Below are 13,853 nucleotides of genomic sequence, written 5' to 3'. Positions count from 1 at the left end.
TGCACGGTACATCCAAACCGTCATCGAACCCATCGTTCTACCATTCCTAGACCGGCAAGGGAACTTGCTGTTCCAACAGGACAATGCACATCCGCATGTATCCCGTGCCACCCAACGTGCTCTAGAAGGTGTACGTCAACTACCCTGGCCAGCAAGATCTCCGGATCTGTCCCCCATTGAACATGTTTGGGACTGGATGAAGCGTCGTCTCACGCGGTCTGCACGTCCAGCACGAACGCTGGTCCAACTGAGGCGCCAGGTGGAAATGGCATGGCAAGCCGTTCCACAGGACTACATCCAGCATCTCTACGATCGTCTCCATGGGAGAATAGCAGCCTGCATTGCTGCGAAAGGTGGATATACACTGTACTAGTGCCGACATTGTGCACGCTCTGTTGCCTGTGTCTATGTGCCTGTGGTTCTGTCAGTGTGATCATGTGATGTATCTGACCCCAGGAATGTGTCAATAAAGTTTCCCCTTCCTGGGACAATGAATTCACGGTGTTCTTATTTCAATTTTACAGGAGTGTAGTTTGAACAATTTGGCACTTGTGCAGTCAGCTGTTCCAAATACCGTTGGAAAATGGCGGGTGGGGAAGCACTACCAAAAGGCAAACGTAAATATTAAAACAAGCTCAAATGAGTATTTACTACACACAATTTTTCAGATTCTTCATTTAGTGGGATTTGAAGATTTGCGTCGAGCAAACCAATTTTTGAAAAGTAGCGTCCGGCGCCTAAATTGTCCATGAGGTCCTCTGGGCGTGGCAATGGATAAGTATCAATGACAGTTTGTGGGTTGACTGTAGACTTAAAGTCAACACAGAGGCGAATGCGACCTGAAGGTTTGGGGAGCAAAACCAGTGGACTTGCCCATTGACTAGCTGATAGGGGCGCAGTAACTCCGCTATCTTGCAATTCTTTAAGTTCAGCAGTGACTTTGTCCCGTGATGCAATGGGAACAGTTCTGGCCCGGCAAAATTTCGGCTGAGCATTGTCTTTCACCGTAATACGTGCAACAAAACTGTTAACCTTCAGAAAAGAGTTCCGGGAATTCTTTTAGCTACACTCTCCTTTGCCTTGAATGCAGACACTGACAATACATTGTCCTGAATGTTAAAGCCAAACAAATCAAATGTATCAAGACCAAATGTGTTCTCACAATCACGTGATTGTAGCACTATAAACGTCACTGTTAGCGTATGCGAGTGATACATGGCAGGCAAAGTACATGTTCCGAGAACAGGAATGTCTTGTCCATTATAAGTCATCAGTTGCGTGCTAGATTTAGACAGGCGTGGGGAGCCTAACACATCAGATGTGTGACGATTTAGCTATGTGACAGAGGCACCTGTGCCGCGCGGGAGTAGCCGAGCGGTCTGGGGCGCTGCAGTCGTGGACTGTGTGGCTGGTCCCGGTGGAGGTTCGAGTCCTCCCTCGTGCATTGGTGTGTGTGTTTGTTCTTAGGATAATTTAGGTTAAGTAGTGTATAAGCTTAGGGACTGATGACCTTCACAGTTAAGTCTCATAAGATTTCACACACATTTGAACAGAGGCACCTGTCTCCAACTCAAATTTCCCACATTTCCCACAAATAAGTAATTGAACAAAAAGTTTGTTTGGCTGGTGTATCACTGAAAAACTGCATGCTTGCCTGTTGCAGACTTGTAAAATACTGCAGTAATGACATGGGTGTTGTGACTAAATTTTTGTGAGTGGGCCGAATTCTTATGTTTGTTCTGTTGCAAACATACGGATTGTACACTCGACAGCAAAAAAAGTGGGTCACGCCTGAATTCCAACGTGTAGGCTGCTGCAACCAACATAGTATATTTGTGTTGCACATCGTCACAACCCTTCACAGTACAGTCGTTGTAAGATACACAATGGGTACCGCTAGAGACTACTAGAGAACACCGGTCTTTGTGACAGTCCATCCAGATGTAAAGTAACACCATGATAATACAGAAGAGATCAGACAGTCCTTAACGTTTGTAAGCTAAACTTAATTACAATAAGTGACATTTCAAACGTTATAGGACAACTAATTTTCTCACATAAATCGTTCAGTAATCCTTAGGCGCAATTAAATATTTGAGACAGTATATGGATTTATAAAGTTGTATGACAATTGGAAACAAGTTCTTTGCTGTCTAAAAGGTTTACCCAGCACATACTGAACGTCGTTCAACGTTCAACGGGGAGTGGTTTCGCATCAACTTTATGTAATACTAAGCAGTTAAAAGAAAACGTGATTAACAGCGGCAAGCACTCTACGGAAATCCCATCATTAACAGCGAATCACAAGTAATATCATTGTTCACATTACTCATCAACAGTTACTTGTACACAAAGTTGTACTTTAAATGACATGACCAATGTCTTCGTTCTGGATCCGGATGCAAACCCAGAACGTAAAGCCATTGTTAACCAAGCAAAGCTTTGTGCCTTATCGAGGCTCGATCACTAAGCAGAAACAGACGTCAAATATTGACGTTTGCACCAGTATCAGTTATCACTTCTCAACTTAACGTAAATGACGATAATGTTTGTACGAAACCAGGAACCCTAACATGACAATTACCTTCTTGGTAATTAACCTCAAAGACGTTGTATATTTTTGCATTGTCAAGGAACAAAGGATGCACATGTTTAAAATTGAAATGCCATCATGTAATGCTGGTGACAAGGATGCGAAACCAACACCTAATCGGATTGTTGAATACGTTCGTAAAACCAGAATGTAGATATCACAGTTTGTCACCAGTAGTGAGGTTGGAACCTTAAATGACGACTGAAGTTGTATTGCCTGACCGGGATTCGAACCCGGCGCCTACCGCCGTCGTTGTCTAGCCAGGAACAGACGAGAAATGTCAAATGTTGGTCCACCATTAGCAAGATGTGCACACGTTTAACTAGAAATAAGGCGACGGAAACGTCTATGCCGACTGAGAGTCGAATGCCACAAGCATGGTTATGAAGACACGTTAATAATCAAATTCTTATTCACTAGTAGCGAGGAGTAGCATGTTTAGTTGCAAACCTTAAGGCCTTTCTCATCCCTAGTATCATGTTGCCTAATATCTGCGATATCATGGTGTTAATTTACAAGTGGATTGACTGCCGTAAAGAGCAATGTTCTCTAGTAGTCGTGTATCATTGAGATGTAAATGAAGTGCCTCAGCAGAAAGTAATTTCCGTCGTGTTTCAGAGACACTGAGTACATGTTATAAGTGCACAAAACGTGTATTATATACTACGCATATACTATTATTTGGAGAAGCTGCTTACTTTTACATTCCGCTTAGTTTTCGTGGTTGAATACACGTTTTCTTAAGGCTGCATCTAATGCAGAGCGCTTACATGAAAGAATAGTTTCCTGCGTCATGCTATTGCTAGCTAGGTGAAATATTTTTTGGTAGCTATGTTTAAAATGAATGTATTTTTGAACGTATTGTTCGTCAAATATTTGAATGAATCGTCAACTGTAGGTGTACCTGCACATGTTATAGCATAATAGCTGTAGCTGCGCTGGTTTACCTACGGACTTGGGTAGGTTATGTGTAACTTTTGATCCTTCAAGGGGTGATCGTGGCCTTGCGGCCCGGGTATGTATTAGCCGCGGCTCGCGAGCTGCGGGCCAGCCAGGCTGGCCGAGGCGAGACGGAAATGAGCGAGCTGGCTGTGGCGTTGGTGGACAAACAGCCCGGTATGAGCCAGCACGGTTGCGCCGCATGCCTCTGCCGCTCCTTTTGACGTAAATATGTCTACCTCATTTCCTGGCATCAGTATAAGAGCGGCAAGCAGAAATACACATCAGGCTGTCTGCCGTAATGGCTCACTGGGGGAGGTCTATTCGAGATAGAGTCTTCGCTCTCATTGAAGAAGGAGGATGTTCCATCAGAGAAGCTGGCAGACGGTATGGCGTACCACATACCACTGCAACGATATGGTGGAGGATCTGCCTTGAAAGAGGCACCACCAACAGGGCTCCTGGCTCAGGCAGGAAGAGAGTGAGCTCACAGCAGGAAGACAGGGACCTAGTGTCTAGGAGCAGAGCAAATCCCTTTCTGAACGTGAAGCAGTTGTGGTGGGAGACCAACTTCCCCGGCTCCAGTGACACGATTCGCCGAAGGCTGAGGGACGCTGGACTGCATGCACGACGATCCGCCGTGAAACAAGAGCTCAGCGAAGACAACGTGTTATACCGCCTAGCATTTGCGGAGCTCCATGAGGGCGTCGTGGGACAACGTCATTTTCACTTATGAGAAGGTGTTTTCCACCAGTAACGACGGTCCACGAATCGTTTACAGGCCGCAAGGGACTCACCATCGACGCGAATAGGTAACCACGACGAGAAGAAGTGGCCGGCTGTCTGTTACCTGCTGGGGCTGGATTTCTGCGAGAGGGGCGGGAATTCTTCACAGGATAGAAGGAACTCTGGACAGCGTGCATTATGCCCACATATTGGAAAATGTGATGCTTCCGTCAGTGCGAATGCTGTACGCAGAAGGGGACGTCACATTGGAAGAGGACCATTCTCCCATTCACAAGTCTGCATTTGTTCAGCAGCGGCTCTCCACTATTAGCGTCAACCTCATGGACTGGCCCCCACGGGCGGCTGATATGAACCCCATGGAAAACATGTGGGCTGAGGTCGCCAGAATATTAACAGAGAACTGGCCACTAAACCAACAAACTACTGCGGACGCTCTTTGGAACTGCGTCCTGGAAGCCTGGGAGGAAGTTGCTTCTTCAGGCTGTTACGTCCGACGGCTTATACATTCTATGCCAAGACGCACGACAGAAGTACAAAATAATGAAGGCTTCTGGATAAAATATTAGAGTCCTTAAAATGTTTTGTTATGTCTTCTTTTTCGTCATTTTTCCTCATTGGGAGCTAGTGGAAGATCGCGTGGCAACAGAAAAGATACAATATGGGTTAGTTTTCCTTTGAGTTGGCTTTTTAATTCAAGTGGGTTTCTTTTCAATATACAGTTTGTTAAATATTCTATTCTGATTTCATTTATACCCCTAGATACTTACAAACTAATCACCGTAGATGGACTCTGTCACAGTAGTGTTTGTTATTTCAAACAGATCTCTCTCTTTTCCTCCATCCATGAATACACCCTCCGTCCTCCACATAATGCGCAATACGCAAACGATTTAATGTTATGTTTACTCGTTGTTAATATCTCCTCTATTCTCCCTCACACTCACTCACTCTCTGACACTATCGCCGCAAGCGCCCTTCTATTCCATTCCCCCAAAACTTTATAAACAAATCTAGCGGTTTCCATTGACGCTTCTCTTTCTCTTTTAATTGCTGCTGTCTTTACTTTCTACCATTCCTCTCAACACCTATGAAACCGTATTCTTTGATCTCCCCTTCCCTATAAGCCATTCTTCGTTCTGAAAACAGTCCTTCCTTATCTCTCGGTCCTAAGATAAAACGAACTGTGGCACACATCTAAGTAAGCAATACTTTGCAAGCATTTCACGCTTATATTTTGCACTTCAGCACTTCTATCCATTCCCAGATCCCGCCCTCCTTCCTGTTACGCGTCCCTTGACATCTGCATCTACATCTAAATGAATACTCTGCAATTCATACTTATGTGCTTGGCAGGGGGTTCTTTGGTCTGGTGGATTAATCTTGTATTGATGTGTAAAACGTGTAGGTTCACATCTCACGTCAGGTGTAGATTTGTAACACACACAAGTAACTCTCCTGCACCCCTAGTAACGCCAAGTGCAGAACGCCAGTAAGCTCCGTAGTTCAATATCCGCAGTAAAGATAACATCCATTCGCTGCCGACTGGGGCAGAGCGGCATTCGTTTGAGCTGTTACAGATGGAGAAACCCAGGAAGGCAGAGACTCTGTCACCAGCAAGCCGTCGTAAACTAGAGAACGTATTTCATTTAATGAACCAATGGCCATGTAAGTTCACAAGGTTCTTACTTTATTGAAACTGAGACGTTGAAAATTGTGGTGCTGGACTGGGATTCGAATTTGATTTCACTGTGTTCCCCAAGATTGCAAACTCTTCTAGGCCTCCTCGAAAGGCACATATCTGGTTTCGAATCCTGATCATGGAGAAGAAATAAAAACCTTGAGGTTCGCCGATGAGATTGTAATTCTGTCAGAGACAGCAAAGGACTTGGAAGAGCAGTTGAATGGAATGGACAGTGTCTTGAAAGGAGGATATAAGATGAACATCAACAAAAGCAAAACAAGGATAATGGAATGTAGTCTAATTAAGTCGGGTGATGCTGAGGGAATTAGATTAGGAAATGAGGCACTTAAAGTAGTAAAGGAGTTTTGCTATTTGGGGAGCAAAATAACTGATGATGGTCGAAGTAGAGAGGATATAAAATGTAGGCTGGCAATGGCAAGGAAAGCGTTTCTGAAGAAGAGAAATTTGTTAACATCCAGTATTGATTTAAGTGTCAGGACGTCATTTCTGAAAGTATTCGTATGGAGTGTAGCCATGTATGGAAGTGAAACATGGACGATAAATAGTTTGGACAAGAAGAGAATAGAAGCTTTCGAAATGTGGTGCTACAGAAGAATGCTGAAGATTAGATGGGTAGATCACGTAACTAATGAGGAAGTATTGAATAGGATTGGGGAGAAGAGAAGTTTGTGGCACAACTTGACCATAAGAAGGGATCGGTTGGTAGGACATGTTCTGAGGCATCAAGGGATCACCAATTTAGTATTGGAGGGCAGCGTGGAGGGTAAAAATCGTAGAGGGAGACCAAGAGATGAATACACTAAGCAGATTCAGAAGGATGTAGGTTGCAGTAGGTACTGGGAGATGAAAAAGCTTGCACAGGATAGAGTAGCATGGAGAGCTGCATCAAACCAGTCTCAGGACTGAAGACCACAACAACAACAACATCAGTACAAAATATTCATTATTTCATTTCAAGCCCTAACATGTGCACTCCGAACTACTAGTGAAAAATAGTTGCATTTTCAACGTCTCTTTGTGCGTTGTCAGCTGTAAGGTGTTCGTTTCAACTCACAGCCACATGATGAGCTTTTTATCACAACATTACAAGATCAAACGTTTCCTTACATCTTTTCAAGTTCAAACATTCTTCTCCATCCTACTGGCGAAAACGGATTTGGGTTTGACGTTGTGTTCGTTGTGATCACCAACGACGATATGTTGTGGATTCAACTTCTAGCCAGCAGAGTATTTTGCATCACATCATTGAAAGTACAAACATGCCACTCCTAGCTATTATTGGAAAAGAATTTGATAGTTAAAGTGTCTTCATGACCATGTGTGCGGGATCTGAATTCCATCCAGCACAGACCTTTTCGTCGCGTGATGTCTAGCTAAACACGCGCACATCTCGCTACTGGTGAACCAACAATAGCTATTTATCGTCTGTTCCTGGCTAGAAAACGACGGCGCTAGATGCTGGGTTCGAATCCCAGTCAGGAAAAAACAATTCTATCGTCATTTAATGTTCCAACATCTCGCTATTGGTGAAAACATTTGATATTTAACTTCTGATTTTACGCACTTCGTTAACAATCCGATTAGGTGCTGGGTTCGCATCCCTGTCACAAGCTTTACATGGTGGCATTTCAATTTTAAACATGAGCGTACTTTGTTCCTTGTGAATGACACCATATTAAACGTCGTTGGGGGAAGTTCCCAGGAAGGTAACTGTTATGACAGGATTCCCAGTTCAGTACAAACATTTTCGTCATTTATTTTCAGGATCTGAATTGATAACTGATACTGGTGCAAACGTCTATGCTTCACGTCTGTTTATGCCTAGTGATCGGGTCTCAATAAGGCACAAACAAAGCTTAGCTTAGTTAGCAATGGCTATAGGTGCTGGGTTTGAATCCAGGTCCAGAACGACGACGTTGGTCATGTCATTTAAAGTTCAAATTTGTGTATACGTAGCTGTTGATGTATTATGAGAACAATGATATTACTGGTGATTTGCTGTTAATGTTGAGATTTCCGTAGAGTGCTTTTTGCCGTTAATCGCGTTTTTTTACTGGTTCGTCCAATATCCAGTTTCCAGAGCCACTCGCCGTTGAGCGACCTTCAGCACGTGGATGGAAAACCTTTTCGAGAGCGGAAAACTTTTTTCCAATTGCCTTACAGCTTTGTAACTCCATATATTGTCTCAAGTATTTAATTTTGACTAAGGATTACTGTACGATATATGTAAAATAATCCGTTCTCTCAGAACTTTTGGAATGTCACTTGCTGTAATTAAGGTTAGTTTATGAGTGTTATGGGGTGTCTCACCGCTAAGAACGTGTTTTCTAATATGTTTTGTATGACGATATTAGTTGACGCTTAGAATGACTGCCATAAAGACCTTTGGTCTCTAGTAGTCTTTTGCGGTACTCATTGTGTGTAGACAAACGACTGTACCCCACGGGGTTTTGGTGTTAAGAGGACCTGCAACACAGCTACGTTATGTTGGTTGTATTCGGCAGTGACCCACTTTTTTTTGTTGTCAAGTGTACATGTCCTTTCCTACCAGAAGTATAAAACTGAGTTTGTCGGGAGGGGCAGTCTTGGCGTTTGTGTCATGAGTAACACCTAGAGAAAGATTTAATTCTGTTTGCTTGTGTAGCAGCCTGTGTAGCGAATTGCTTACATGATGTAGAAGGCTGTGTACTCGGCGTGGCGAGCTGCTGCCGCCGCCGAATGAGCCGATCGCAACTAAGGGATTCAACACGAAAATAGCTGTCCGCTCAATTGTATGAACCGACAAGGAACCGGAATCGTGCTTATCCAGTATTTGCCCTACCTGCTGAAATGAAGGATCGGACAGTTGCAAAATTTGTTCTCTGAATTTGACATCAGGTACATTGTAAGCGATTGCATCACGCAACATAGCATCTGAATTTAAAGCACCGCAAGCACATCTGAATTTGCATTTCCTTGTCATACCCCGCAAATCTGTTACCCACTCGCAATAAGTTTGTTCTGACCGTTTTCTGCAATTAAAGAATTGATACCTAGCAGCTACCACATTCACCTGTTGGTCATAATAGTTAGTTAGTGACGCTATCACTTGGTCGTAAGCAAGTTCACTCGGAGTGGCGTTAGGGAAAAGTTTGGTGATGAGACGGTTCAAAATAGTTCAAATGGCTCTAAGCAGTATGGGACTTAACATCTGAGGTCATCAGTCCCCTAGAACTTAGAACTACTTAAACCTAAGGACATTACACACATCCATGCCCGAGGCAGGATTCGGACCTGCGACCGTAGCGGTCGCGCGGTTCCAGGCTGAAACGCCTAGAAACGCTCGGCCGCACCAGCCGGCGGTGATGAGGCGGAACACTGCATTTGCTGCCATGGATAATAGATGCGCAAGTTTCATAGTACCTCGTACGTTGTGAGCTAGGAGGTGCGCCTCAAACTGTGACAACCATTCGAGCCATTCCTCTTCTTGTTCACTAAACTATCGAAGTAGTGCTATAGCAGCTGTTGTAGGAGGTGCTTGTTTCGTCGGGCAAACAGCATTGGCCAGTAGCTGCTGCAATGAGGTGAGTTACATGGAGATCTGTTGCGTCTGGAACTGAAACATCTGCATTTGCTGTGTAGTATCTAACGCTTGCGGCTGTGGCACCTGAGCAGGGGGCGGGCTAGGTGGCGTGGGCATGTTGGAAGTGACAAATGCAACGAACAGACAAAGCAAGCAAGCAAAATAAAAGCATAGAAAATTGCTGCAATGCCCACCCGAAAACACTGATTAGGAAAAACGACAAGAAACTGTTAAAGCAAGCCGGCCGGAGTGGCCGAGCGGTTCTAGGCGCTACAGTCTGGAGCCGCGCGACCGTACGGTCGCAGGTTCGAATCCTGCCTCGGGCATGGATGTGTGTGATGTCCTTAGGGTAGTTAGGTTTAAGTAGTTCTAAGTTATAGTGGACTGATGACCTTAGAAGTTAAGTCCCATAGTGCTCAGAGCCATTTTTTTGCTAAAGCAAATAAGCGCCCCTGCAAAGAAAAGACAAGAGAGAGTTAAGGTGCCAGCAAACAAAAAATTCTATGGCCCTCAGGCGCAGAGTTCGTTGGTAAGTCCTCGTCCCCAAACGTGGGGTGCTGCGCACTCTTCGCTTATAGGGTGCCTAAAGGATGCTGCGTTCTCGGATAGCTATACAATAATTCAAACAAAATCACATTAATAGTTTTTGTTACAAATAAGCAGATTGACAATATTTAACTTCGAATTTACAACGGTGTCGGAAGCGATGGGCAACATGCAAACAGTCAATGTGTTTTGCTGTATACAACGTCCATGTAAGCAACTGATATGGATCACACATCAGTGCTATTGTAGTGCTCTCTGCTAGGCCGGATCTAGTCTTGTGCTACTAATGTCTGTCCAGTACTGTGCGAATACTGTGCCAATCTGCGAGTCCCAGTCTGCTACCCCGCGCTCCGAGGCTGTTTTTTTTTTCTATCTTTATTGTTATTTTAAAACCTGTACAATAGGCAGGCTGTCAGCAGCATTCTACGGTGCTCTTCAGCCATAGAACAGACAATGAGAAAACAACAGAAAGAATACACGTAAGTTACATAACGGTGGGTAATAAAACAGTAGACACATAAAGACAAACACAGAGCCGTTCACACTCGATGATAATCCACACTACAAACTGTTGACACGACGCACAAACACTGAAGATGTCGATGGCACATGTGAACGATGGAGTGTGACGGTGAACACTGAACACTAAACACGACGGCACACACGAGACACTAATGGCGATGATCTCCGGCGTGTGAATGTCCACGTAGCGTGTGCAAGACCGGGGACCTGCCAAAGGGGAAGAAGGGTGGGGGGGGGGGGAACAAATATGCCAAAGGCTGAGGAGATGGGAGGAGGAGTAGAGGGACAGGGGAAGCCCAGGGGAGGAGTGAGGAGGAATGGAGGAGGGAGGGAAGGGAGAGAGAAGGGAGGGAGGGTGACCAAAGGAACAAACACAGGAAGAGGGAGGGAGGATCAAAGTTGGTAGGAGGGGTAGATGGAGGGGAGGAGGGCATCATCAGGGAGGGGGAGCTGGCGGAAGCCACCTTGGGAGAGGGTAAGGAGGGTGGAGAGATGGAGAGCAGGTGGGACATGGGAATACAGGTGCGGCAGCAGGTGGGGGTGGGAGAGGATGAGGGAGACAAGTGGGTGAGGAGGATCGAGTTTTCTGGAGGTGTAGAGGATCCGTATCCTTTCAAGGAAAACTAGGAGGTGGGGGAATGGAATGAGGTCGTACAGGATCTGCGTGGAGGAGGGGAGACAGATGTGATAGGCGAGGCGGAGAGCATGGCGTTCAAGGATCTGAAGGGATTTGTAAAAGGTAGGGGGGGGGGGCGGGGGCGGAGATCCAGGCAGGATGGGCGTAGCAGAGGATAGAGCGGATGAGGGATTTATAGGTGTGGTGGATGGTGGAGGGGTCCAGACCGCACGTACGGCCGGAAAGGAGCTTGAGGAGATGGATTCGGGAGCGTGCCTTGGCTTGGATTGTCCGGAGATGGGGGGTCCAGGAGAGGCAACGGTCGAGGGTGACGCCAAGGTACTTCAGGGTGGGGGTGAGGGCGATAGGACGGCCATAGATGGTTAGATAGAAATCAAGGAGGCGGAAGGAAGAGGTGGTTTTGCCTACAATGATTGGCTGGGTTTTGGAGGGATTGACCTTGAGCAACCACTGGTTGCACCAAGCGGTGAACTCCGAGGCTGGCAGGAACAGCGCTTATATTCACTTCATCTAGGTGCCCTCCCTATCGTGGTGACAGCCTAATCAGCGTACTATTGGCTGACGTCGTCTCACAGCCTTCTCTTCTCTTGCGTTCGTTGTCTTCGTGCTGGCGCTTGTGGGTATACCAGAACAATATTGGCATTGCTGACCGCAGCGCCGTATTCTGCCTGTTTGCATATCTCTGTATTTGAATACTCATGCCTATACCAGTTTCTTTGGTGTTTCAGTGTAAATTAGATCCACACGGACTAAACAAATTGAGTTTCCCCAAAGAGGGGTGTTCATGTGGATAATACTAAAATGAGTAGCACCACAAGTGGACGCTGGACTTGAAGTTCAGTACCAAGGCCCCTTTCTTGGTGTTGTTGTTGAAGGGATGTCTATGTCTACCCTTTCCTGTCTTCTTTTATTCTCTTCTTAAATTATACCATATATTTATTATTCCCAGCTTCCAAATTCCTGTATTTTTTTTTAAAAAACAAGTGTAAATGCTGTAAGTAAATAAAAGATAACATTAAAGTGCAGACAAAATAAATCCATGAAGTCCCACCTCTATGTGGTGCTGCATGGGCAACGGTGCCCATGGCCTCAACTGTGTAGCACAATTTTGCTGCATTGTGGTGGCCATGGGTACTGGTTAAGAGGTCACTGTCGAACACTGCAGCCTACATAAAGTAATAAAATGGCAGGCCCCAGTAGTCATAACGCAGCTTGAAAAAAATGCAGCTTGTACCTTCACTGACTTTACCAACATTAATATAGCCAATATCATGTCAGTTAAATTAGTTCAGTCATTAACTATAGTGCTTTTAAAATAAGTTGTGACTTTTTACAGTTCAGTACAGAGCAAATGGAGGAAGTGTAGTTGCCAGCGTGCACCAGCAGGTAACGATAATGCCAGAACTCGTCGCAGAACAGGGCAGGCTCGCTGGACTGCACGAACAGCAAGGTGCAAAAGCTAGCTGATGTGCAATCTTTCTCAAATGACTTTAAAGAAACTATTTAGTTAAAAGCTCTTCTTCTCATACATCTTGTAGCTTCGTTTGTCAGCTTCATGATGGATTGCCCGTAATTCGTTAATGGTTGTAGTTCTTCTAATATTTCAATATTAGGTAAACTATGGCAAGAAATTCTTAAAGTTTGGAGTGAAAAATAGGAGTCGCTAAGAATTTGCGTTTGGTGCGTGTAAGAATTTGCGTTTGGTGCGTGTTGGGACATATGTTGCTGTATATGAAATGCAGATAACATATTGAATTATTCATTAAACGTGCAAGGATATTGCTATGTGTCTCCAATACTGAGAAAATAGAATGTATGTAGAGCATTCCATCATGAACGCGTGTGCCAGCAAAAAACCAGAACGAAATATTCATAAATCCGTTTTGAGGTATCGATATTCAAGCAACAACAGAGTTTTTCAATGAAATAACGTAATTTTCAAGGGCCATCAGTAGCTGGTGAAACGAGAACTACAGTAGGTTTTGCAGCAATATCAGTGAAGAAGTTACATATTTAATTTCATATTGAGAATGGGCTTTTTCATAAACTACTGACTTGTCTTACCCTCAGTTGCTAGTTTAGCAATACAATGTTTCAGGATTATGTCACAATTTCACTGTATTAGAAAGTTAGTGCGATGAATATTTGTAAACTCTACCGTGTTCTGGCAAAATAAGCAGGATTTTGGAATATATACTGTGTTCAAACACTACGAATTACATCGGAGCAAACCATTTATTGACAGCACAGAATTAGGAAATGTCGTTCTTATGAAACACAACAAGCTCTTTATTCTCGCAAAGTAATGTGTGCTGTCGACAGCGGATGACAAATTGAGTCCATATTTTTAGGTTTCCAGAAGGCTTTTTTGAAACCGTTCCTCTTGAGAGACTTCTAATCATGTTGCATGCCTATGGAGTATCACACCAGTTGTGCGATTGGATTCGTTAATTCCTGTCAGTAAGGTCACAGTTCGAAGTAACTGATGGAAAGTCATCGAGTAAAATAGAAGTAATATCTGGCGTTCCCCAAGGAAATGTACAGCCCCTCTGCTGTTCCTGATCTAGATAAACGACGTAGGAGACATCCTGAGCAGCCCTCATAG

Source organism: Schistocerca serialis, chromosome 3, assembly GCF_023864345.2.
Source record: "Schistocerca serialis cubense isolate TAMUIC-IGC-003099 chromosome 3, iqSchSeri2.2, whole genome shotgun sequence".
Taxonomy (NCBI): domain Eukaryota; kingdom Metazoa; phylum Arthropoda; class Insecta; order Orthoptera; family Acrididae; genus Schistocerca; species Schistocerca serialis.
This window is presented reverse-complemented; position numbering follows the sequence as displayed.